General features: G+C 41.3%; 1 long non-coding RNA gene across 2 annotated transcripts in view; it reads left to right on the top strand.

Moving 5' to 3' along the window:
• Nucleotides 1–396: 396 nt before the first annotated feature.
• LOC309647111 overlaps nt 397–27,910 on the top strand; it is a 69,246-nt gene continuing 41,732 nt past the window's right edge. Inside the window, exons 1-3 of one of the 2 annotated variants that reach the window (XR_014255812.1) lie at nt 397–508; nt 590–684; nt 17,201–17,627. This is a non-coding gene — a long non-coding RNA (uncharacterized lncRNA). Of the gene's footprint in view, nt 509–589; nt 685–1,069; nt 1,195–17,200; nt 17,628–27,910 lie in introns of those variants that run through there. The other variant, XR_014255813.1, reaches the window with a different exon arrangement.

Genomic DNA, 27,910 nt, shown 5'->3' with positions numbered 1-27,910 from the left:
TAGTTTTGTTATTGTTTTTAAACTGCCACCCTCCATTCCATAACTGAAATGCCCATGCTCGTTTAGTACTGGGTCTATAATTATACAATTTCACGCTCATGACCAGTCTTTCCCTTTTCTGCATCTGCTTCCTTGTCTACAAAATCCATGCATTCTCTTATTACACATTACGGAGCCCCGATCCCGTACCAGGCACGGACTAGTCCCTGAGACTCTGTGGGCAACAAGACAGGTAAGGAACCTGCTCTTGAGCGGCTTACATTCTACTGAGAAAGGACAGACAAGCCAGCAAGCAAAGGAACTTCAACAGTGATAAATGGTACTGAGATTCGTAAATCTGGGTGAAGAGCTAGAGGGGGAGGGGGCAGGCGGGGAACTGACTCTAGACCATCTCAGCAGGAAGAAGCCATGCAGACTGAAGAGTGTTCCAGGCCGAGGGAACCACAAGGGCCAAGGCCTGGAGGCACATGAAAACAAGATCATCAATCATTCCACAAAGGCGTATGGAGTTAGACAGGCAAACAGTTGCAGTCATCATTTTCTGTTGGGGCAGGAATCAAGTGTCTTCAGCTCACCATTTCATCCACAGCTCCAGCTCGGTAAATACATGTAGAACCAATGAGTGAACGAATGAACGGACATCCTGGATCTGGTGGCAGCAGAATGAGAGTGAAAAGGTGCCAGGTAACTGATCTCTCTGCTCTTATAGCCTCTAGGTAGTCTCTCCAGGGAGTTCCCTGGCGGTCTAGTGGTTAGAACTCTGCGCTTTCACTGCCAAGGGCCCTGGTTCAATCCCTGGTCAGGGAACTAAAATCCCGCAAGCCACGCAATGCAGCCAAAAGGAATAAAAATAGTCTCTCTAGGTTTACCTTAAGAAGGAGCAGATTTCTCCCCACCACTCCCAGCCACCTAGTATCTCACTGTCCCTGTCTCCTTAGCTTTTTATTTCTCCTAGAATATCCTTCTTTAAGGGTCACCTGTGCTCTATCTTTTGTGGCTTGAGCCCAGTGTCTCCTCTTCCATGAGCGGTTCAGAGAATACTCTAGGCTGCATCTCCTTCTCCTGGTAGGACTCATGGTCACGTTGGCACCAACCCCGCCTGACAACCTCCAGTGGTTAGTGAGTCAACCTCGCCTCCCTCTTCAGCCTCTGAACAGCCCTCAAGTGGAGACTTTGTTTCAACCCTCATTCGTCAAGTCAGACAGGGAAAATGAGGCCCAGAGAGCTCACTGGTCTTGACTAAGGTCAGACAACGAGGACGTGGCAGAACCAGGACTTAACACCAAGTCAACTTGCCTAGGTCCCCGACAGCTCACCTGCCTCCTGGTGAAATGAAGCCAGGACGGGTTGTATTGCAGGCAGCAGAGATAGAGAAAGCAGGTCTCAATGAATGGACACTTCTGGAACCACACGGCTCTTCGCTAGCCTGTCACCATCCCAACAGGGGGTACTGGAAAGAACATGTAATTTGATGCCAGAAAGACCTGAGTTTGAATCCAGTAGTTATCAGGTGACCCTTAGTGAGTTGCTTCATCAAAGTCTCAGATTTTAAAACATTGATTATTTTAATTGTGGTAAAATACACATGACATAAAATTTATCATTTTAACCATTTTTAAGTGTACAGTCCATGTTGTTGTGACACGATCACCAACTCTAGAACTCTTTTCCTCTTGAAAAACTGGAACTCTATAGCCATTCAACAATGACTTCCTATTCCCCCCTCCTTCCATCCCCAGGCAACCACCATTCTACTTTCTGTCTCTACAAATTTGACTACGCTAAGCATCTGAAATAAGTGGAATCATGCAGTATTTACGTTTTTGTGACTGGTTTATTTCAACTTAGCATAATGTCCCCAAGGTTCATCCACGTCATAGGAAGTTTTGAAAGGTCCTTCCTTTTTAAGGCTGATTATATTCCATTCTGTGTATATGCCGCATTTTGTTTATCCATTCATCAGGCTGTGGACATTTGGCTTCCTTCCACCATCTGGCTATTGTGAATAATGTTGCTATGAACATGAGTGTATAAATATGTCTTCAAGATCCTGCTTTTAATTCTTTGGGGTATACACCCAGAGGTGGAATTGTTGTATAATATGGCAACTCTAGTTTTAAATTTTCTGGGAATCACAGACTGTTCAGGTGTTTTAAATAAACTTTTTATTTTGGAATAATTTTACATTTTCAGAAAAGTTGCAAAGATAGTGTAGTACCTTCCCTTATCTCTATCACCCAAGTCCCATTATTATTAACATCTTACACTACCATGGTACATTTATCAAAACGGAGAAACCAACATTGGTGTTATACATTACTAATAACTAAAGCCCAGACTTTATGTGGGTTTCACCAGTTTTTCCATTAATATCCTTTTCTGATTCAAGGACCGCATCTACAATACAAAATTATGTTTAGTCAGTATGTCTCCTCAGTCTTTTCTGGTCTGATTCTTAGACTTTCCTTGTTATTCATGACCTTGGCAGTTTTGATGATAATTGGTCAGGTATTGTATGAAATGTCCCTCATTTGGGGTTTGTCTGATGTTTTCCTAATGATTAAGTCTTAGTTTCTTCATCAGTAAAATGGGGACATACCTATTTCACAGGTTATGTGTAATTAAATGAGCCATCATAGTTTATGTCTCACCCACATTGATACCTAGATTGCCTGGTACAGTAAATTCAGCTACTTTTTGAGAATCTTATGAACTTTGATCGAAACTGATCATTTAGCTGCATTTAAGTCAGTAGTTTAAAACCCCTCTTATCAGGGAAATGCATCACAATGAGGTATCACCTCACACCTGTTAGAGCGGCTGTCATCAAAAAGACAAGAGATAACAAATGCTAGCAAGGATGTGGAGAAAAGGGAACCCTTGTGCACTATCAGTGGAAATGTGAATTGGTTTGGCTATTATCGAAAACAGTACAGAGGTTTCTCAAAAAAATTAAAAATGGAACTACCATATAATCTTGCAACCCCACTTCTGAATATACATCCAGAGGAAATGAAAACAGGATATTGAAAAGATATCTGCACTCTCATGTTCATAGCAGCATTATTCACAATAGCCAAGATATGGAAACAACATAAGTGTCCATCAATGGATGAATGGATAAAGAAGACATGGATATACACAATGGAATATTATTCAGCCATGAGAAAGAAGGAAATCCTGCTATTTGTAACAATGTGCATGGACCCTAGGGGTATTATGCTAAGTGAGATAAGTCAGACAAAGACAACTATTGTATGGTATCATGTATATGGAATCTAAAAAATATGAACTTACAGAATCTGATAGTCGAATGGTAGTTACTAGGGGCTGAGAGGTGGGGGAATTGGGGAGATTTGGTTAAAGGGTACAAACTTGGCAGTTAGAAGATGAATAAGTTGTGGGGATCTGATGCACAGCATGGTGACTATAGATAACAATACTGTATTGCATATTTGAAAGTTGCTAAGAGACTAGATCCTAAATGTTCTAACCACAAAAAAGAAATGATAATTATGTGACGTGATGGAGGTGTTAGCCAACACTAGGGTGGTAATCATATTGCAATATATAAGTATAACAAGTCAACACATTGTACACCTTAAACTTAGAAAATGTTGTATACCTATTATATCTCAACTTTTTAAAAAGTGACTCTGGGGAAAAAAAAACACACTCTTTCTCTTTACTAAATTTCACAGGGGACTTGTTTATATCACAATGAATCACTCAAGCTGCAGAAGATTCTTGACCTGTATTTTGAAATAATAGTTAATCAATAAATGTAAGGAGGAGATGTGTACCTAGGACTTTCCTTCTGGAGAAATAGTGTCCTTATGAGTTGGTTCAGAATATGGGCTCTGGAGTCAGACAAACCTGAGTTTGAATCTATTAGCTGTATGACTTTGGGCAAATCCCTTTAGCTGTTTGTGCCTCAATTTCCTCATCTATAAAATGGGTCCCAAAAGAGTAGTTTCATCACAGAATTGTTGTGAGAATGAATTGAAACAATTCACATATAGCATAGTGCCTGGCACTTTGTAGGTACCTGAAAGATATTAGTGCTTATTAATTTCAACAAGGGTTGTCACACAGGGCTCATTACATATCTTTATAGTTTTCAGATTTTTTTTTCTGGTTAGTAAAGTACAAATGAATGTTTATTATGCAAAATTTGAGAGTACAGAAATGTAAGGGACACCAAAATTGTTCATAATCCCACTACCTGAAATACCTATTATTAACATTTTGACTTATACTATTTCAATCTTTCTTAAAGGTATGCTGAATTTAAGCACATGAATATGATTTTGTTTCTTTTCTTCAAAATTAGGATATCACATATGCTTCTTTATAACCTGCTTTTCTTTAACTCATCTTCATATCCTGAACATTTCCCTAGGGCATTAAATCTCTGTAATTAAATATGCTTTCAAATACTTGTTTAATAATGTAGCATGTGCATCCAGCATAAGAGATTTAGCCCTTTCTCTCTCCCTGAACAATTAGACTGTTTCCAATCAATCATTCTTCGTTAGGGAGAAAACTGACATGGAAATTCTGGACATGAGCCTTACTGGGAACCTCTATTCCCTTCCACAGACTCCATGTTCTGAAGTAGACTTGTGGGGTCAGTGAGAAAGGATTTTTGAAACTCTGCCCATTGACAAATTTTTCATTGAAAAGTTTTACCTGTGAGATTGCACATTTCCTTCCATCCCCAAAACAGCATTCTTTTCTTGTGGGAGAAGCTTTCCAGTTCAATGGGCAAGAAAGAAAGAAAAAAAGGAAGGGAAGAAAATAATTGCATGTCAGTTTTGTTTTAATGGCATGTTGGATTATTACCAAGAATGAGAACTCCCATATGTGTTTTTTGGCTCATTGCACATTTTTTATGAACATGTTTTGCTCAGACCCACTGCCCATTTTTCTGTGGAGGTGTTCTTTTACTTTTTGGTATTTGTTCCCCAAATTAAGTTCCTTTTATTTTTTTTTTTTTATTTTTTTTTTATTTTTATTTTTTTTTAAGAAAAGTAGCTCACTATAAAAAAAAATCAACAAATATATCACCCACCAGAAATAGCTATTGTTAACTCTGGGACATATAGCCTTCTAGATACTTATTTACACACAGACACCCTTCTTTCCACAGGAAGATAGAATCACATGATATACATTATTTGTATTCTACTTTTGTCACTTAATAATACATCACAATGGTCTTTCCATGACAGTACATATATTTCTACAACATTACTTTTTTTGTTGTTTATAAATTTATTTATTTATTTATTTATTTTTGGCTGCATTGGGTCCTCGTTGCTGCGTGTGAGCTTTCTTTTAGTTGCGGCGAGCGGGGGCTACTCTTCGTTGCGGTGCATGGGCTTCTCGTTGTGGTGGCTTCTCTTGTTGCGGAGCACGGGCTCTAGGCGCACGGGCTTCTGTAGTTGTGGCATGCAGGCTCTAGAGTGCAGGCTCAGTAGTTGTGGCACACAGTCTTAGTTGCTCCGTGGCATGTGGGATGTTCCCGGACCAGGGCTCGAACCCGTTTCCCCTGCATTGGCAGGCGGATTCTTAACCACTATGCCACCAGGGAAGTCCCAACAACATTACTTTTTAACAGTCTTAAAGCATTCCATTGTAAGTTTGTATCATATTTTACTTAACTAGTACCTTATTGCTAGAAATTCATCTCACTTGCAAATTTTCATTATTAAACGCAGTACTACTACAGACATCCTTGTGACTAAATCTTTGCATATGTCCTCAATGATTTCCTTAGGGTAAATTCTCAGCAGTGATTTATGAGATATTAATACTTCATTTGCTATATAAATTGCAAATATTTCTCCCAGCTCTCTCATTTGCTTTTTCTTTTTGTTTGTAATGGGTTGCTTTATGAATACTCTTTAATTTCAATAAGCTCATATCTACCAGTCCTTGAGTGTGTGATGTGTTCCTATTGTTTTTATGTTCAGGAAGTCCCTACCTGTCCTGTGATCACATTTATCCACTGTTGAGCATATTTTGGTTGATGCCTAAATAAATGTCTATTCCACCCAACAATCAGTGTAAGTCTAGAATGTCATTCTATCTCCCTTGCTAGTGATCAATTCAGGAATGGACTGGCTGATCCAATTCTATACAACAGCATGTGAAAGGAAAGCTACTGGGGAACTGCAGTGAAAACTTAATCCTAAGGGAGAGATGAAAGAAGGTATCATTTCTCTTCTTAGGTTAAAAAAAAAAAAAATACATTCCTTTGTTGTTTAAGACAATGGTTACCCTTAGGAGTGCTTTTGGCTGCAGGTAACAGAAAATCCTAGGAGAATTGGTTTAAACAAATAAGAATTTATATTTCCCACTAACCAGTAGTCTGGAGCCTACTTGGTATTAGTGCAGTGGCTCATTTGTAGCTCTCAGGTGGCTGTTACAGCCTTAAGCATCACGTCTGTGGTTAAAGCAGAGCAAAATGAAATGAACAGCATCAGCCAAGTCTGACCCTTTTACCAGAAAAAAAGCAAGTCTTCCCAGCAGCCCTTGGTAGATATCCAGTCTCATTGGCTGAAACTGTCACATGGCCTCTGCTAGCTGCAAGTGAAGCTACAGTAGCTAGTACTTGGTTTTTCCAACCTCCGTAGCAAAAGCAGCAAAGCAGGAAGGGATAAGGAACGGGGTTGTGTTAACCAACGAGCAGTGTCTGCCTTACCAGTTTGAGTTGAGGTTTCTGCAGTTTGGAGAATGTCTTAAATAGAAGACCTGAAACTTTTTTTTTTCTTCTAGTTGTTTTAATAGTTTCCTTTTAACTTCTTAACTTCTTAATCTGTCTTAAATTGAGCTTTCTTAGATGATAGAGTTCTGGAACTTTTCCTTGCAGGAGAGAATAGGAACCTTGCTAGTAACTTGAAAATGCACATCAACACAGCAAATCCTGAAAAACAATCTGAATGCTGATGTTCAGAAGTCTGTGCTAAAAGCCATGTCCTCAATCTTACCTTCAAGGTCAGGACGACAAGGAGATCTGTTGCTGAATTTCATCCTTGACCGGGTGATTTAGCCTCTTCGGTTCGAGTTTAATGCTCCTGAGTCTTACTTAAGTGGTAGAGTTCATTCCCTAACTCGCAAGTTAGTCAATTCCAAACACAGAGCTATTTCTGTTTTGTAGCTGTAGCCTCTACCCACAGACCAAGTCAGGTGCCTTCCTCACGAGTGAGGTCTTTAAAAGAGATACTAGGTTTGAGATACTAAAGATGACTCCAGTAGACAAGAACTGCAAGGAAACAAATCAGCTACCGTTTATCAAACATCTAATCTCAGTCAGCTATGGTATGTACCAATATGTATATACTTTCTGTATCTATTTTCATTTTTTTGAAAACTCAATGCGGGATACAGTGAAGCGAGGCATAGTCTTTGGACCAGAGAGAATCTGCAATGGGATCTGCAGTGAACTTTTAATAACTATCTATCTGACTTGGGGCAAGTCTGAATCTCAGTTTCCTTATCTGAGCAATAAAAATAATAAAATACCTACTTTTCAGCATGTTTGTGAGGGTAAGATAAGATAAACTCTGGGAGGTGGGCTCCGTCCCCTCGTGTAATGAAGCTGCCTGGTCTGTATGCAGCACTTTTATTTTCTAGATATCACTTCTGGGTATATACTTGCTAGTACGATTTGATACTTTCTTATTTATTTATTTATGGTTTATTTGTTATCCTCACTCCCCCGTCACTGGAATGTGAGCTCCAAGGAGAGACTTTGTCCGTCGTGTTCACCTCTGTATCCCCAAGGCCTAGCACATAACAGGTGCTCAGTAAAACTTGTTAAGTATTTGTACACTGAGTACAGAATCAAGGGTGGAATCTCACACATAATACGTGCTTAGTAAGTAGTAATTCCCTTCTGCTCTTTCTCCAATACCGATGCAGTAGGCTGTTTTGAAATAAACCCCGTACTCAGCATCCAAAAGCAGGGTCTTAGTTACAGGCTTGCTAGTGTAGAGCTGTGTGACTTTAGTAAATGACTTCCCCTCTCTGTGCTTCTGTTCTGATTCTTTATCTGTATAATGAAAGGGCCTAAGGAGACGATCACTTCTAGCTCTTCCACAGGGTACAGTTTTGTGACTCTGAGCGAGTTGCAGCCTTTATACATAAGAAAGACCACACCTTTTATCTTACTTGTCCTGTCAGAGGAGAGAGGACACCTTATGGAGAGATCTGCTCCCGTGGAACCTGGCCTAGATGAACAACTGCCAATGACCAGCCTGGCATGGCTAAAAGAGACCTTGGAAAATTTCCAAACCAATCTCCTGTGTGTGCATGGGCTCTGAAAGGTGAAACTGACCTGCCCACAGCGACACAGCTAGTTACAGGCCAAACCAGGGCTAGAGTTAGATTTCTCCCAAAGTCCCTTTCCTCTACTGTATATATGCCTCCAGGGTACTTCTTCATTTTCCTGGATGTGCCTCTGCCTTTCATCTGTCCACTGGGTTTCAAGCCATTTGAATGCATATCATTTCTCTGTTGTGGGAGAAATTAGGGTACTCCAGTCTACACAGTTAAGGGAAGTCAGAAGAATGGTCTCCAAATCATTTGAATGCATAGATATCCTTTCTCTGTTTGGGGAGAAGTTAGGGGTACTCCAATGTACACAGTCAAGGGAAGTTAGATGTATGGTCTTGTGTGGCACTTATGACTTGATTCATGATTAAACATTAGCTAATGTTTAATCTAGGCACATGTTGTCCCTTCCCACCACGTTTCCTTGGCTGTTGGTTCAGTCCTGATTCTTGGGGTCACCATCTTCCTGTCATTCTTGGCTCCTCTACACTTTATCCACCCCAATATCTAGACTCAATGGTCTTTCAGGCTCAAGGGTCCCTGGAAAAGTAGAATCTTTTCCTTTCAACATCCTAGGTCTTTGTACTTGAGTGTCAGGTCAAAATGGGTTACCTGGCATCTACAAGTCTTTCCAAACTTGTTGAACACAAGAAATCAATGCTGTGTGGTCATGACACTGAATTTGGAGCCAAAATGACCTGATTCCAATCTGCTTCTGCCACTCTCCAGACACATGATGACAAATGTTATTGACCACACAGATCTTCAACTTGTATGTGTATGTGTGTGTGTGTGTGTGTGTGTGTGTGTATATATATTTATATTTATATATAAACATATAAAAACATCTATTTCTCAGAGTCCTACAATGGGCTAATGGAGGCTTTGCGGGTATAGGTTGTGGTACAGTGTTCGGCACACAGTAAGCTCTTAATAAACATTGTTAAGAATTATCAGTATTTAAACCCTTGGCCTGTACCTATCTTTGTCAGTGTCTCTTAGGTTTCACTTGTAAAGTAGTGGAACAAACCCAGTAGAGGGATAACAAAGATTCTGTCCTTGACGAAACTCTAGCCAGGCTCTGCTGAGCTCTCTTCTCTATTACACCTTAACCTTGGACCATAAAGGCTTGAACAAACACTAACATAGTTTCTAAGAGCTCAAGGCAGTACCCCTAGGATGACCCTAGCCCTGCTAAAAGTATCAGCCTGAGAAAATTCAAGGCTGCCAAAGAATTGACTGCTTGTTTCAGCCAACACCTGAAGATAGGGCCCCTGCTTCCCAGCCTCTGTTGGGAGGGAAGGACCCTAATTTCAACAAGCACCCGTTAGCAAACCCAGATGGGTTTCACATGGACCACCACCCCTTCCACTTCCCAATTTTTGTAATTTTTCACTTCCCTGGTTCTACTGAGTCCCCGCTCACCCCCTCCCTTCTCCTTCCTTCTCCCTTTAAAACACCCGGTCACCTGTGTACAAGTCAGAATGGAGCTCAGCTCTTCCCCTGCTGTCAGTAGTTACTGAATAATACTTGTTTTCACTGCTTTAACTGAAGTCTGACTGTGTTCATCTTTGACAGTAATAGTCCCCAGCAGATGATCAGATGAGCTGATGAGCTCATATATGGGACAAATTGTTTTCACAGCAGAGTGTAAGAGCAGGGTAGACATTTCCACACCTAGCATGTGTATTTAAAGATTCTGCTAAGACTTGACATATGTCACACCCACTCATTTGTCCATTGGTCAAAGTAATTAACATGGCCGAGCCCAAAGTCAATGGGCACAGAAGTATGTTCTACCTATAGCGATATAGGGCAAGAATGGGGAGAAGATGAATAATGGTGAACAAACACCATGATCTATTAATCTATCATGGCCAGATGCAACAATGAAGATATAACAATATTATTTCATGAATCCCAATTTTGCATTTGAGAAAATGGGTTCCAGAGAGATTAAATCTTGTCCAACTTCTTAACTGCTGGTAAGTGACGGAGCCAAAATTCAACCCAAGATCCATCTGACTTTAAAACTCATGTCCTTTTCCTTGCCCCTCTCTTAATAGGGTCAGATCACAAAAAGACTTGTTCAATGTGTTGTGAGTTTGTTTCTTTTTCCAGAAACCAGAGCAAAAATAAGTCTGAGCATCATTACATTCTCACTCCCATTTCTCCTACCTTCCCATGTGTGTCTGAGGTTCTCCATTCCTCAACAAAGGCACCAAGATGCCATCTATGCTTAAGATGACCGCCTCCTACATGAAGCCAGACCAGACACCTGAAGGCAGGCTTTCGTCCTCTGGGCTCCTTTCTGCGTCACGCGGACCTCAAGGATAGTGGCTAACACGTTGCATTAGGATCATGTACTGAATTTTCTGTTTCCTTTTGTAAAAATGATGATACTTAGTCAGGTTTTAAAAATCTATTTTGGAGGTTGTCATGCATCCCTTTGAGCAATAATGAAGACTATGAGTCCTCCAACTTGAAGTCATATACCTGTGCCCCCAGTTTTGTGGGCCTGTGGATTCTCAATGAATATTATCTGCCATGGGCCGTGGGCTGCAGAGGCACAGGGACCATGTTGTTTGCACTTTTGTTTCCCCAATGCCCAGAACAGAGCTTAGAAGCCCAAACATGTTAATACACGGTCAAATAAATGTATGGGTGAACTAAGGGAGAAACTATAGCAAAACTTACATAGAGCTTAGAATGCGCCAGACACTCTTCTGAGTGATTTTTGTGGGTTACCACATTGAAGTCTTACAACAACCTATAAGGTTAACACTATTATTATTCCCATTTTATAGAAGAGGAAACCAAGGCACCAAAAGCTTCAGTGGTTTGTTCAAGGTTACTCAGCTATTTCTGTAGTCCATAATTGTAATCGCTAGATTTTGAAGAAAGAGGCAAAAACATTGTAGAACACTTTAGTTTAGTTTTTTTTTTTTTTAACTTAGATTCAGCTAATATCTTTGGAGGGCCTACTATGTGCCAGGCATTATGCCAGGTGTTTCCAGCTCTGAGATTGATGTTCTCTTTCCTCCAGCCTCCCAGGTAATCCAAGCCAGGTAGAAGATCTTATGAGCTTTTGCCCCACTGTGAGGTCCTGATTGAGCAATTCTTGGTCCAGAACCAGAAGCACAGGTTCTCTTAAACAGAAGCATTTCCTTATAAATGGCCAAGATGCATGGGGTTGGTTTATCACCTTTTATAATGGATTGACATCAACCCTAAATATCGTAGGCTGGTTGGACTGGCCCATCAGGTATGCAGTCTTTGATGTTTTGATCAGCACAGCTTATCTAGGACAAACAGAACGATGCGCCCATCTGTCATTGGTCAAACACAAAGAGGCTGATTGCTTTTAAATTGTCATCATGGAATTTCCTGGCTGCTGGGAAAATTACATATAATAAAGACAGGGGTTGTAGTTAAAAGGCCAGAAAAGAGGACATTTGGATTCTGCTCCTACTATGTTATTGGATTATACACTTGCTACTTCTGGGTCTCAGTTTCTCATCAGTAAAATGGGAGAACTATACAGAATGATCACTAGAGATCTTTAAAGCTTTAATAGCCTGTGAGCATTTGGATTTATTTAGCACTGAGCCTCAGCAATGTGTCAAAAACTAAAGAGAGACATGAGAAATTGACTCAGTTTCTTTCTTTGTATTCATTCAGCAAATACAATTTTTTAACTTTTTATTTTATATTGGAGTATAGTTGATTAACAATGTTGTGATAGCTTCAGGTGTACAGCAAAGTGATTCAGTTATACATATATACACGTATCCTTTTTCAAATTCTTTTCCCGGTTAGGTTGTTACATAATATTGAGCAGAGTTCCCTGTGTTATACAGTAGGCCCTTGTTGGTTACCCGTTTTAAATATAGCAGTGTGTACATGTCAATCCCACACTCCCTAACTATCTCTTCCCTCCACCCTTCCCCCTTGGTAATCATAAATTCGTTCTTAAAGCCCGTGAGTCTGTTTCTGTTTTGTAAATAAATTCATTTGTATCATTTCTTTTTAAGTTCCACATATAAGTGATATCATACCATATTTCTCTTTCTCTGTCTGACTTACTTCACTCACTATGACAATCTCTAGGTCCATCCATGTTGCTGCATATGGCATTATTTCATCCTTTTTAATGGCTGAGTAGTATTTCATCATATATATGTACCACATCTTCTTTATCCATTCCTCTGTCAATGGACACTTAGGCTGCTTCCATGTCTTGGCTATTGTAAAGAGTGCTGCAATGAACATTGGGGTGCATGTATCCTTTCAGACCATGTTTTTCTCCAGATATATGCCCAGGAGTGGGATTTCAGGATCATATGGTAGCTTTATTTTTAGTGTTTTAAGGGACCTCCATACTGTTCTCCACAGTGGCTGTACCAATTTACATCCCCACCAACAGTGTAGGAGGATTCCCTTCTCTCCACATCCTCTCCAGCATTTGTTGTTTGTGGATTTTGTGATGATGGCCGTTTTAACTGGTGTGAGGTGATATCTCATTGTAGTTTTGATTTACATTTCTCTAATAATTAGCGATGTTGAACATCTTTTCATGTGCTTCTTGGCCATCTGTATGTCTTCTTTGGAGAAATGTCTATTTAGGTCTTCTGCCCCCTTTTTTTTTTTAATTAATTAATTAATTAATTAATTGGCTGTGTTGGGTCTTCGTTTCTGTGCGAGGGCTTTCTCTAGTTGCGGCAAGCGGGGACCACTCTTCATCGTGGTGCGCGGGCCTCTCACTATCGTGTTCTGCCCATTTTTTGATTGGTTTATTTGTTTTGCTGATATTAAGCCACATGAGCTGTTTGTAAATTTTGGAGGCTAATCCCTTGTCGGTCACATCATTTGCAAATATTTTTTCCCCTTCTGTGGGTTGTCTTTTCATATGTATTGAGCATGTTTCTCAGCTCTGAGGATGCAGCAGTGAAGGAAACAAACATTCCTGCCTTTCTGGAGCTTACATTCTATTTAGGGAGTCAAACAAGAAAGAAGGTAAATGAGTAAGTCATACCATACATTAGATGGCAATGAATACAACAGAGAAAAATGAAGCAGAGCAGAGGGTTGGTAGGGGTTGAATTTTGTCCCCCCTAAATTTCATATGTTGAAGTCCTAATCCTCAAAATGTGACCTTCTTTGCAAATAGAGTCATTGCTGATGTAATTAGTTAAGATGAATTCATACTGGAGCAGGATGGGCCCTAATCCAGTGTGACTAGTGTCCTTATAAAAAAGGTAGATTTGGCCACAGACACATACAGAGGGAGAAGGCCATGCAAATACCAAGACAAAGATCAGGGTGATGCATTACAAGCCAAGGAACACCAAGGACTACCAGTGACACCAGAAGCTAAAAAGGAAAAAGCATGGAACACGTGATCCTTTAAAGTGTTCTAGAGAGCATGGCCTTGGCAGCACCTTGATCTCAGACTTCTAGCCTCCAGATTAGTGAGATGATAAATTTCTGTTGTTTAAATCACCCAGTTTGTGGTACTTTGTTACAGCAGCCCTAGCCAACTAACACAGGGGTCTTGCAAATTTAAATAGGGATATGGAAGAAGACCTCACAGAGAAGGTAACATTGTTTAAAATCTTAAAGTTGGTGAGGAGGTGAGTCAGGTGAATATCTAGGGTAAAAAAGTATCTAGGGTAAAAATGCTTCAGGCAGAAGGAAGAGCATGTGCAAAGGCCCTGAGGCGGGAGTTTGCCTAGCACATTTGAGGAACAGCAGAGATGCTGGTGAGAGTGGTACAGATGATCCAGAAAGAGAAGAACAGGAACTGAAATCAAGTGTGTAAGGGAACACCACATTGTGTAGGGCCTGACCAGCGATTAATACAATGCAAGACAATACTCTGTCAGATTCCAGCCATTAAATGGTTGTGAGTGAGGAGTGGTGTACTATGACTTAGCTTTTGAAAGGGTACGTCTGCCTGCTACCTAAATGGCTGTCTGAGGTCAAAGGTGGAAGCAGTAACACAGGCATCTTAGCTTGGACCAGGGAGGGTGCAGTGGCAAGTGGTAAGAAGTAGTCAGATTAAGGAGAGAAAAAAAAATACACACATACATACAAACATACATACAAACATACGTACACACACACACTCAATCAAGGAAAATATAGAGCCTTGTTTTACTCAGTGGTCTGCAACGTATCTATTTTCACTAAATATACATATATATCACACTCAACAATAAATATATCTTGAAAGGCCGTTCCTAGTAGGACATCTAGATCAGTCTTATTCTTCCTTCTCCCCAGTGCCTTTCCCAATTCCATTCAAATAAAGATGGTCTTGTGCTTTTGGTTGAACTATACAAAACTGACATTTTTAATGTTAAAAATATTAACCATTTCAGATGGTTCAACCCAAAACCTCTTCCAGGAGTTAGCCACAGTTTCTGAGAAAAGGGGAATGCTAAATGGCCCAAGGTGGAATTCTTACCATCTCAGTGGAATGCAAGCTTAAAATGCAAAGTATGTTTTAGAAGAATAAAAGTTGTATTTCTTGCCTGGTGGGTTATTATTGAATTGAGACCTCCATCTACACTATGCAGGGACTCATCTGCATTGCTCAGCATCTATGTGGCTGCTGTCCTTTGGCTGCTGATTACCAGCCTGAGAATGAGAGTCAGTGAGTCATAACCGCCGTCATGAGAACTGACATCCCAGGACGGGGGGACTCCTGGCAGTTGTTACCAAGTCAGAATATTTTCACTTCTGTGAGCAGATTCAGGGTTGTGTCTTGCTCTTTGTAACTGTTGCATGGTATTCTACATCATGTAGAATGTCACAGTTTATTTGACAATTGCTTAGGGAGGAATAGTAAGGTTGCTTCTGATTTTTTCATATTATACACAATGCTGCAGTGAACATCTTTGTGCGTGTATGTGAGGGTTTCTTTTCGTAAACTTTTCAATTTTTTTCTTTTCATTTTACCTTCATGTGTACTTATTTTCCCATGACTTTAATTCAGAAAAAATTACTAATACATGGAAAAATATAAAAGAATAGTACAGATCTATCATGTTGATTCATCAATTATGAACATTTTGGCATATTTCCCTACCTTTGATGGTTGATCCATTTCACAATGTTACGGATATAACTCTTCTTTCACTCCTAAATATTTCAGCATGCATCTCCTGCAAACAAAGACATTCTCTTAATCACAATACCACAGGCACACCTAAAAAAGTTAGACAATAATTGAATATTCAGGGCCTCCCTGGTGGCACAGTGGTTGAAAATCTGCCTGCTAATGCAGGGGACACAGGTTCGAGCCCTGGTCTGGGAAGATCCAACATGCCGCGGAGCAACTAGGCCCGTGAGCCACAATTACTGAGCCTGCGCGTCTGGAGCCTGTGCTCCGCAACAAGAGAGGCCACGATAGTGAGAGGCCCGTGCACCGCAATGAAGAGTGGCCCCCACTTGCCACAACTAGAGAAAGCCCTAGCACAGAAACGAAGACCCAACATAGCAATCAATCAATCAATCAATCAATCAATCTTTAAAAAATAATAATAATAATTGAATATTCAAACTTTCCCAATTATCCCTCTAATATCTTTTATAGCGCTGTGTGTGTATTTAACCAGACCTAATCAAGGACAAGGTCATGAGTCTCTTTTAATCTATAACAGTCGTCCTCACCTCCTTTCTTTCATGACTTTGATATTTAGAAGGGATCAGGGCAGTTATTTCATACGATGTCCTATATTCTAGATTTGCCTTTTTGGGGGGGTTTCTTTCTCTAGCAAAAACTTTACCAGTCCACGAAGACCAGTTCAGAAACCCTGAATTTAGTCTTTGTAAATCAACTCAGCATCTATGGAAATGATATTCTAGCTGGGTAGATTCACAAGTAACCGGAAGACCTGCATTCTAGTCCAGTAGTTCATTACCGGGGGCAGCTGTATCCCCCAGGAGACATTTGCTAACGTGTAGAGGCATTTCTGGTTGTCACAAATGGGGAGGAGGCTGCTACTGACATCTGACGGGTGGGGGCCAAGGATGCTTCTAAACATCCTGCTAATCACAGGACAACCCCTCATAACAAAGAATTGTCTAGTTCAAAATGTCAATAGTGCTGAGGCTGAGAAACCCTGCTCTGATCTGTAACTCTGACATCAACTTGCTCTATGACCTTGGGCAAATGCCATCCTGTGTCTGGGTCCCTTTTGACAGTTCTTTCTAGCCCCACCCAACCCAGCTGGACAAAGGCAAGTTCTGCTTGACAGCTCGCATCTCTGCAGCTGAGACCGAGCGGCTCAGGAACAGTCCAAGCCAAAACCTCCCGTCTGCCTGACAGTGGGTCAGGTCCACATCCTGTCTTATCGCTAACATCCTCTTTCACACACTGTAGACAAACTATTTTAGGGCCAAGCCATACAGGACAGTTTGGAAAGACCCAACCACAACACAAATGGGCTGTGGCTAAACAATGCCACACAGTGTTGCCTGTTTCTAGTGATTTTCATGATTGACCAAAAAAGTGGGTTATGAACTTGTCAAAGAAAAGAACGTTTGGGTAAGCAAAATATCAGGGCAGACAAACTCTTCATTATTCTTGTGAGGTGAGAACATGTGATCCTGATAAGAGCAACACAGGTAATCTGAAAATCACTCAAGCCAGAATACCTGTTCCAGATCTACCCTGAGTCCCTGATATTCTTGGTTCTCTGTCCATGTGTCAACTGTCCACTAGGAATTGAGAACCTACTATGAGCCAGGTACTCTTTCAGGCATTTAAATATATATTATTCATGTACTTTTTAAATCCTTACAACCACTTACTTTCCAAAAATAGCCTGAGCAAAATCTCTCGTCCCATCAGCTCTTCTTACAGTGCTATTTGGCTTTCCTTCCATCAAGAGATGGGGTCCGGGGCTTCCCTGATGGCGCAGTGGTTAAGAATCCGCCTGCCAATGCAGGGGACACGGGTTCGAGCCCTGGTCCGGGAAGATCCCACATGCCGCGGAGCAACTAAGCCTGTGCGCCACAACTACTGAGCCTGTGCTCTAGAGCCCCCGAGCCACAACTACGGAGCCCGTGTGCCACAACTACTGAGCCTCCATGCCTAGAGCCCGTGCTCCACAACAAGAGAAGCCACCGCCATGAGAAGCCCGTGCACCGCAACGAACAGTAGCCTCCGCTCCCTGCAACTAAAGAAAGCCCACGCGCAGCAATGAAGACCCAACACAGCCAAAAATAAATAAACAAAAGATAAATAAATTTATTAAAAAAAAAAAAAAAGAGATGAGGTCCGTATTCCCTCTGCTTGAATCTAGATGGGCTTGTGACTATAATAGAAGTGGTACTATAGGACTTCTGGGGTATAGTCATAAAAAGGCAATACATTTTATGACTGGAGCTCTTGGAACACTCACTCTTGGAAATGAGTCACCATAGTGTGAGGAAATACAAGAAATCTATGATAAAATCCACGTGGAGGAGAACCAAGAATCCCAGACCACAGCCTCAGCTGAGTTCCCAACTGAAACTTGGCACCAGCCTCCTTGGCAGCCGTGCGCCATCTTGAAAGTGGATCCCCCAAGCTGCCTCAACTCACTGCACAAAGGAGAGGTGATCTGTCCCTGCTGAGTGCCGCTCAATTGCAGATAGAAGAACCAAATAAATGTTGCTGCTTTAAGGCATTTGGCTCTCGGGTGGTTTGTAATGCAGCAATATAGAACTGGTACTAATACCAACGTGTAGGTGTAGATATCTTTATTTTTCAATTGGGAATGCTGAGTTTCGGTGAGTGGCAAAGCCAGAATCCAAACTCAGGTCTGTCTGGTTCCTAATCTTGTGCCCCTAAGCAACACACGTTACTGCCCGTTGGAAATGAGATATAACCCCTGCTATCAAGGGGTATAAACGCCACTTGGGGAAGTGACCCCTAAACTTTATACATTAATTTAAAAATTCAAAAAAATTTTCAAACTCAAATTACCTTGTAGACAGAAAATATCAATCCTGGGAAGTTCTCTTATGGAAAAAAAACTCCAAGAGGACGTGTCATGGGTAACAAAAAAATTTTGAAAGACTTACATGTCCCATAATTGGAAATGGTTGATAAAATATTATGCAGTCAATAAAAAATATAGCTATGAACAGCAGGTGACAACTTATAAAAATGATTGCAAAATCATATCAAGTGATACGAGTAAACCACAGAATGAAATGTGCACAAAGCACATGACAACATAAAGAGCAAGAGGGAAATCATATTTATTTAAATTCTCCTAAGTTCCTGGCACTGTATGCATTATTCTTTCATTTCAGCTTAAAAAAATACTATATGATGAAGTATTATCCTTGTTTTACACATCAGGGAACTGAGGCTCAGAGACATTAAGAAACTTGCACAAAATCAAATAGCTAATGCATGGCGGAGCCAGGGATCAGACCCAAGGAGATGAGCCCGGGGAATTACGGGTAGATGAGCCATAGATGGGAGCAAGATTGAAGGATGATCAGAGAAGGTGAAAGCAGGCAGAACATTGGAGATGAGGTTTGACAAGGTCAAATGATCATTTTGCCATTGGTTGCATTTACTTTTTTGGAGACTTGCCTTTCAGATTATGGTTTCCTTATGTTCCTTAAAATTGGCAAGCAACTATCTAGCAGCTGCTAGGATCTAGCAGATCCTAGCTCATGCAGCTTAATATCAAAAAAAAAACAACCTTATCAAAAAGCACTGTGCCAAGCCCTTGGGATGCGGAGATGAATACAATGCTGGTACTGACCTGAAGGCACTCCTGGTTGCTCCAGCCTGGTATGGGCTCTATTCTTTATTTCTGGGGAGAGTACAGGACAGCTACAGGCAGGTGGACAGGTGCGTGAAGGACACCAGTGATTGTGAAAAGTGTTCTGATACCATTTGCAAAATGGATGGTCCACGGGCAAAGAGATGGCCAGTAAGTTCTTAGGGCCCCACCCCCTGCTTAGTCCTACACGTTACTTAGAGTACATCAAAGAAAGGGCTCTTTGAAGACACAGGGCTGAAACAAGGAATGGTCAAGTAAGAAAAAATATAGACATTATTGTCAGGAAGCTCCCTGGGGAAGAGAAGAGGAAAATGTGAGACTCCTCATTTGTGTAGCACTTGAAAGTTTTTGGAAGACTCTTCATGTATGTAATTATGGTAGCCAGCCTCCAGAATGGCCCCTAGTGATTCTTGCCTTCTTGTATTCATGTCTTTATGTCATCCCCTCCATGCTGATTAGAGTTGACTTCTGCCACTGCATATGACGTCTGACGTCATAAAGGATATTGTGGCTTCTGCCTTGCTCCCTCTTGGAATACTCACTCTGGGAGAAATCAGATGCCATGTCATGAGGACACTCAAGCAGCCCTGTGGAGAGATCTACATGACCAGGAACTGAGACCCATTGTTAATAGCCAGCAGTTGTTAAACCTTCAGATGTCTGTAATCATAGCTCACGCTGCAACTTCTTGAAATATCCTAGCTTATGCAGCTCAATATCAAAAAAACACAAACAACTTTATCAAAAAATGGGTGGAAGATCTAAACAGACATTTCTCCAAAGAAATACAGATGGCCAGAAAGCACATGAAAAGATGTTCAACATCACTAATTATTAGAGAAATGCAAATCAAAACTACAATGAGGTATTACCTCACACAGGTCAGAATGGGCATCATCAGAAAATCTACAAACAATAAATGCTGGAGAGGGTGTGGAGAAAAGGGAACCCTCCTACATTGTCAATGGGAATGTAAATTGGTGCAGCCACTATGGAGAACAGTATGGAGGTTCCTTAAAAAACTAAAAATAGAGTTACCATATGATCCAGAAATCCCACTCCTGGGCATATATCTGGAGAAAATCATAATTCAAAAAGATACATGCACACCAATGTGCATTGCAACCCTATTTACAATAGCCAGGACATGGAAGACCTAAATGTCCACTGACAGAGGAATGGATAAAGAAGATGTGGTACATATAAACAATGGAATATTACTCAGCCATTAAAAAGGATGAAGTAATGCCATTTGCAGCAACATGGATGGACTTAGAGATTGTCATACTGAGTGAAGTAAGACTGAGACAGACAAAAATCATATGATATTGCTTATATGTGAAATCTAAAAAAAAGATAAAAATGAACTTATTCACAAAACAGAAATAGAGTCACAGATGTAGAAAACAAACTTATGGTCACCAGGGGGGGAATGGGGGAGTAGGATAAATTGGGGGATTGGTATTGGCATATATACACTACTATGTATAAAATAGATAACAAATAAGGACTTACTGTATAGCACAGGGAACTCTACTCAGTACCCTGTAATGACCTATATGGAAAAGAACCTAAAAGAGAGTGGATATATGTATATGTATAACTGATTTGCTTTGCTGTACACCTGCAATTAACACAACATTGTAAATCAACTATACTCCAATAAAAATTATTAAAAAAAAAAAAAAAGGAAGAAAGAAAGAATGATCCTGAGCCCAAACACTCTGCTAAGCTGTCCCTAAAATTTGGCCCACAGATACTTTTGGAGATAATGAGGGTTTATTGTTGTTTTAAGTCACTAAGTCTGTGGGTAATTTGTTATACAGTAAGGTAACTGATATAATAATCTCATAACTATTTCAAGCTTTCTAAAAGTAAAGGAGTTTAGAGCTAGTAGGTTGCTTTTGCTTTTCTAAAACAGAAAGTGTTTTATTGTTTTATTTCATTATAGGTTATGACTGTTTGTTGCAAACAATTTGGAATATCCAGAAAAGTATAACTAAGGGAAAAAATTCCGTGTGATCTCCAATGCAAGACAACTACTGGTAATACACATGTCCTTATGAGTTTTCATTACACACTCAAAACCACATTAAAATTTTTATGTATTTTAATTAATTAAGCAATTATCAGGCAGATCATGCACAAAGTAAAAACTTCAAACAATATCAAAAGATAGGCAGTGAAATAATGTTCTCTAGTAGACCCTCAGTTCTACTCCGTAGGGTTAACCACTATATTCAGGATTTTGAATAGTCTACCAGGGGTATTCTTTTTTCTTTTTTTTTTTGCATTATTTTTTATTTTTTATACAATTTTTATAGGTACATTCCACTTGCAGTTATTACCAAATATTGCTTACATTCCCCATGTTGTATAATACATCTTTATAGTCGATCTTACACCCAGTAGTTTGTACTTCTTACTCCCCCACTCCAATATTACCCCAGGAGTATTCTTTGCACATATAATAGTATCACCTATAAGATAAGTTTTTTTTTTTTTTTTTGGCTGCGTTGGGTCTTCGTTGCTGTGCGCAGGCTTTCTCTAGTTGCGGCGAGCGGGGCCTGTGAGGCCTGTCTACAACGGAGCCTGTGCTGTAGAGCCCACGAGCCACAACTACTGAGCCTGCGTGCCGCAACTACTGAAACCCACGCGCCCTAGAGCCCGTGCTCTGCAACAAGAGAAGCCACCGCAATGAGAAGCCCGCGCACCGCAACAAAGAGTAGCCCCCGCTCACCGCATCTAGAGAAAGCCTGTGCGCAGCAATGAAGACCCAATGCAGCCATAAATAAATACATAAATTAAAAAAAAAAAGAAGCAGTGAAAGATGTCTTCTGAAATCATACACAATCCAAATTACTATTCTTTTGGATTTTCCATTACCATGGATTATAATCACCCATGATGCCTAACTGATTTCCCACTGCCTCTCTGAAGTTGAACACGTAGAAAAAGATGGAACATTCAGTGCCAGCTAAGTAAGGTGTTAGGTCTAGGCTAATAATGCCTAAGTCATGGGGCCATATTAAGGATGCTTTTTTTTTATACTCAAGGAAAAGAAATTAACTCGCCACTTCTCTTCCATCCCTTTTTCACCCCCTTTGAGAGGCACTGTGGTTTCATGGCAGGAACAAGGGCTTTAAAGTCCTGAGTTATCATCCTGATGTGGTGTTAGAGTTGAAGATATCACCCAAACCTTGAGTTTTTGTTTTCTCATCCGTAAAATGGGTTCTTGTGAAAGTTCATGAAATCAGGTACATGAAAGAGCCTGACACGTGGCAGGCAAGTGCCCAGGAAATGAGACTTCCTTTCCTTTTCCTTTCCATTCCTGAAGGAGATCTTAATAATCAGGTTATATTCTATATGACCTGTGAAAATGTAATTTCTGAGGGTTCTGGGATTACCAGCTTTCTCTAGGCTTACAAGAGACAAGGTAAATGTAGTCGTTATACTTTTCATAATCCTATATGTACAAATCTTGCGAGAGGGCATGCGTGTGTGCATGAACACACACTCACACGCCCTCACGTCCACCCACACCCACTCACACCACACACAACGCAGTCACCTGCTCCAGTAACAGTGCCCTTTAGATGGATCTGAGCAAGTGACTTAGGTAATCACAGCTGGAAGTAAAACACAGCACGTACATCCTAATTAATGTTATCCCTTCAGATAGCCTGTAAATTATAGTTTTACCAACGACAGGATCAGAGGGCGTTTATCTCCAGCTCACTCTCGGGGCTGATAACAAATTGTCGTTTTCTCCAGGCTCAGAGTAGAGAAGGACTTGACTAGACTCTGAATGAGCCTCGTTAAGCAGAAACTCAGTCCACTTTCCTCCTTCAGCTCCCAGGCTTGGATCCAGAGCTCCACACACTGCGGCTTTGTTTGGGGCTTGCTGAGGGTTTCTCGAGCTTTCCACCAAGCAGCACGTTGTAGAACCTGTGCCGAGCTCCCCGGTCTTGCAGTATTTCTCAATATCAACATCGAATTTGGAAGAACACACTTAGCTGGGCTCTGTTCTCTTCTAAGAAAGCGGCTTTCGCTGCTAGAAATAACATGATGTGGTGGCTAGAGGTCACACTGACAACCTCATGGGATCAATGTGAGAGACAAACCACGCAGCTGATGAGCCACGATGCTTATCTCCCAGAGCGCGCTCTGTGGGCCGAGGACCCGGGCAGTCACACGGGGCCTTGAATGTAGAGGGGCCCACATTTGGTTTGATGCTCTGTTATTACTGTCTTGAAAGTCATAACAACATTTGAATAAGGGGCCCTGCGTTTTCATTTTGCACTGAGCCCTACAAATAATGCAGCCAGGCCTGTTGACCCCTCTGCACCTTTGCACATGCTGTTCCCTGACTGGAGTGCTTTTCCCACCTCACCTGCCTGGGAAATCCCTAGTTCTTCTCTCCTTTTTTCTTTTCTTCCCTTCCTTTCTCCCTTTTTTCCTTCCTTTCTAGTTCTCTTCCTCTGTAAACAGTTGTTGAATCCCTGCTTTGGGCTCTGCCCTGTGCCAGGGGCCAGGATTTCTAGAGTAGACAAGACGGAAGATCCTGGTGGTCATGGAGTTTATAGTCTGGTGAAGGAGGTAAACAAATGAAATCACAAGGAAACAAACCAAAAAAATCAATTACAAATTATAGTCATTGCTCTGAAGGAAACATACAGAGCGCTGAAAAAAAGAATCACAAAGGTGAGAGGAGGGGAGTAAGGGGACCAGTGGTTCCAGGTCAAGATTCCACTCTTAGGAAAGCTTACTCTCTACTCTCAGGAGAGCTGGTCACTCTCCCTTTGAGCCCAGTGTGTACCTCATTCCTAGTTTATTGCTCTGCTATTGTGCTGGCCAGACTTAACAGAGACTATGTGTGTACTTGTCCATCTGCCCACCTGGAGCGTGGGCTACAAATTGCGTGAGGACTGAGACCACATGGTAGGCAGTTTTGTCTCCCCAAACTCCTTGCTTAGTAGACACTGAAAGATGTCAGATGCTTTGTTAGTCTACACCAGTGGTTCTCAGAGGAGGCGAGGGAGCAATTTTGCCCGCAAGGGGTGTTTGGCAATGTCTAGAGGCATTTTTGATTGTCTTAACCTGGGGTGAGGCGGGGATACTGGCATCTAGTGGGTAGAAGCCAGAGATACTGCAAACGTTCTACAATACACCACCACCTCTGCCCCCAAACAGAGAATCATCCAGCCCAAAATGTCAATAGAGCTCTATACTCTGTGTATCATACACAATTACATGCATGGAGAATATCTTTTAAACGTTCACTGGTATAACCATCCTCTACTCTCCAGGAGGTCCACACTACAGAGTTTTTTTTTTCAGGAAGCTGCAGAGGCAGCCCCACAGCTGTCCTTAGGACACACTGCAGTGTCTCCCAGCCTTGAATTTCTGCCGTCTCTCCCATTGTGATTCTATGAGCTCATATATGTTAACTTCCTTTGCAAGCACTGGACAGCCGTGATTTCCTCTTATCCAGCCCTTTCTCCCCAGCTTCCTTCTGACCAAAGGTTCTCCTGACACAGCTAAAATCCATTTCCTCAGCAGCAGATATTTCTGAGCTCACCAGATCACCCAGGAACATGATTGAGCAAGTTCAAGAGCAAATAGCTGTTCAAGGGGTTTTGAGCTGAGGAAGGAAGGAACTAAAATTTGGTAAGAGCACTTATGAAGGGCCAAGCACTTTTCCCAATATAATCCTCAACACAAAGTTTCAAGGGAGGTATTATTAGTACTCCCCTTGCCCCAAGCTCTTCTAAAAAAAGGAAACTGAGGCAGAGTAATTCTTGCAAGTTCATACAGCTACTAAGGTGGTCAAACTGGGATTGAAACCCCAATTTTTTTCTAATGCCAGTGCATGAGCTTGTTCTGTCACAAATGTTCCCAAGTGATGCTCCTTGTATTTTGGTTTTCTTCCTTCATTTCAAAATGGATGTTACATACCTTACGGATATATATTATACCAAGGGAAAGAATAAGTAAAGAAATCAGGGTAAGGAAAGTAAGAAAGGGAAAAATAATGATAAGAAAAAAAAATAAAACCAAGGACAAGGTTAATACTGAAAATAAGTGCCATAAAGTCTTGCATACTTGCTACAGATGGACAAATTAATGGACATTAATTTGACTCTGAGCTTCCTAGCAGCCAAGGTAAAGCAAGAAATAGCATCAGTTATTTTTTTCCTAATGCCTCCAGAATTTAAAATAAAGATATTAAAAATTAAGATTATAATCTCTGTCTCCAGAAAGAAGAGCTATCTTGGTACTGAGACAGAAGAGAAGTTTCTCGTATGGATCCTTATAAAGATGAGTATGGTGAATCAATCCTTACGGACATGCCTACTTTGTGATATCATGTGACTAGAGGTAAGTTTTGATTAACATGCAAATATTGTTAACAACTCAGGTGGGCAAAATGATAATGTGGTCTATTGACGAACTGAAGGTTGAGTTAAGTCATAATTCTCAAGGAGACAGTGTGGGTTGTATTAGTCAAAATAGGCTAGGTAATGCCTCCTATATTTGTTATTTGGAGTGACAAATAACTGCAAAATCTCTGAGGTTTGCCACAACAAAGGTTTTTCTTTACTCACAGGACATGTCCCTCCTAGGTTACTGGGTGGTTCTGCTCTGTGTCATCCTCAACCAGGAGCCCAGATGAGGAGGCTCTATCTCCTTATTTCCAGGATTGCTGCACAGGAAAAAAAGCAACCTAGTGACTTCCATATTGTCTCTTAAAAAGTTTGCCCAGAGATGGCAGATGTCATTTCCACTCACATTTTTTTGGCTGAAGCAGGTCATTTGGCCACACCCAACTCAAGGGATAAGACAGGTAATCCTGTCATCTTCCCAGAAGAAGGAAGAACTAGAAATATTTGGTGAACAGAACTAATGACTATTCTGATGGAGTAATTTTTAAAAAATAGGTGTATTAGTCCTCTGTTGCTGTGTAACAAATGATCCCCAAAATCAGTGAATGAAAACAACAGATGTTTATTATCTCAGAGTTTCATTGGGGCAGGAACCCAGGCTCAGTTTATTTCGTGGTTCTGGTTCAGGTTTTCTCTTGAGGCTGCACTCAAGGGACTGGTCAGAGCTGCAGTCATTTCAAGGCTGGACTGGGAATGAATTCCCTTCCAGGGTCGCTCTTGTGGCTTTTGACAGGTTTCAGGTCCTCCCTGTTGACTGGAGGCATCAATTCCTCACCAAGCAAGCCCCTCCATAGTGCAGCTGCATGGTATGGCAGCTGGCTCCCCCAGAGTGAAGTCAGTGATCTAAGAGAGCACAAGAAAGAGCCTAAGATGGGGCCACAGTCTTTTTATGACCTAACTTCAGAGGTGACATCCCATCACTTTTGCCATATTATATTTGTCATAGTTGAGTCACTCTAGGTCCAGTTCACACTTGGGGAGAGGAATTACACTAGGATCAGAATACCAGGAGATGAGGACCAGTGGGAGCCATCTAGAGGTTACCTACCACAATGGGATGTGGAGTCAGACTGCTGTCAATCCCAATTCTACCGCCCACTGATTGAGTGACCTTGGGCAGGCAACTTAACCCACCTGAGCTTCCTTATACACAAGAGGGTAATTGTAATAGGATGTACCCCACTGGGGGCTATAGTTTAATATTCCCTTATACATATGAACGCAGCTGGCCTGGCTGGTATTAAACACTCTCCAAGCCTCCATTTCTCGTTTGTCATCTCTCTCTCTTCCTTTCCCCTCCTTCGACCCTGTGTATGCCCTTTGTTATATTAGACGATGATGACTCTCTCTGTTAATGCAAAGGAGTTGGCAAGCTGTTGGGTAAATGCTATTAGAGGCGCTCATCATTCTATCAGGGGTCTCAGGGTTGGAGAGAACTTAACAAATCATCTAATCTTTCTACTGATCTGATGTGTGACTGTCAGCCTTCTTTTTCTTTTTCCCATTGGCCTGGCTGTCTCCCCAGCCAATCAGGATATTCTCTAAAATTGGGTATTCCTTGCAAAGATGGGGCCCTCGGTGCTTTCTTCAGTTCTGCTTCTTCATACTCTCCTCACTACTCAGGTCTTGGCAGCTTCTGCCCTGTATCTTTCCTGTGTGCTCTGAGCTTGGCTGCTGTGTACCAAGGAAAGTTTAATTACCACTGACTTCCTGCCTGCCTGCCTCCCTGCCATTAGCTTATGATATTCTCGTTGGCATCTTGTCCCAAGCAGAACCAATATTCTGAGTAATGAGCCAGAGCTCATGCCATCTGGTGAGGTCACTGCACCAACCCCAGAATTTGACAGTCAAGAGAATGGAGTTCAGGCACCTAGTGGGGCTTGGGGTGGGAGTGGACATAGAATCTTCTCCTTGGCAGTTTCTAGTGTTCCCCCACCACCTTTTATGTTATTATTTTTCCAGCTTCTGTAAAATGCTCTTCTCAGACAACTTCAAGTCAGCCTTTCCAACCAAATTGCCAACCACAAAGGCATTTTACATGTAAATATTAGAGCCACAGGAGACTGTGGAAACAGGGAAATGAGTGGGAAGGCATGTTATACTTTTCTCATGAGAACATATTTAATAATTTCTCATTCATTTATTCATTCAACTCACAGTTTTTATTGAGTGTCTTCTATCTGCCAGGCACTAAGCAGGTTCTGAAGATACAGTGGGGAGCAACAAGAAGGACAAATCCTTATCTGCAAGGAATCTACAGCCTGAGAAAGGCCGCCAGCTCAAAGAAGACAGTCTCCAGGGTACGAAGAATCAGCCAGAGTTCAGGTC

This window comes from Balaenoptera physalus (genome assembly GCF_965194825.1).
Source record: "Balaenoptera physalus genome assembly, chromosome: 17".
In the NCBI taxonomy this organism is placed as follows: domain Eukaryota; kingdom Metazoa; phylum Chordata; class Mammalia; order Artiodactyla; family Balaenopteridae; genus Balaenoptera; species Balaenoptera physalus.
The sequence above is the reverse complement of the archived record's forward strand: the minus strand, read 5'-3'. Positions and strand labels throughout refer to the sequence as shown.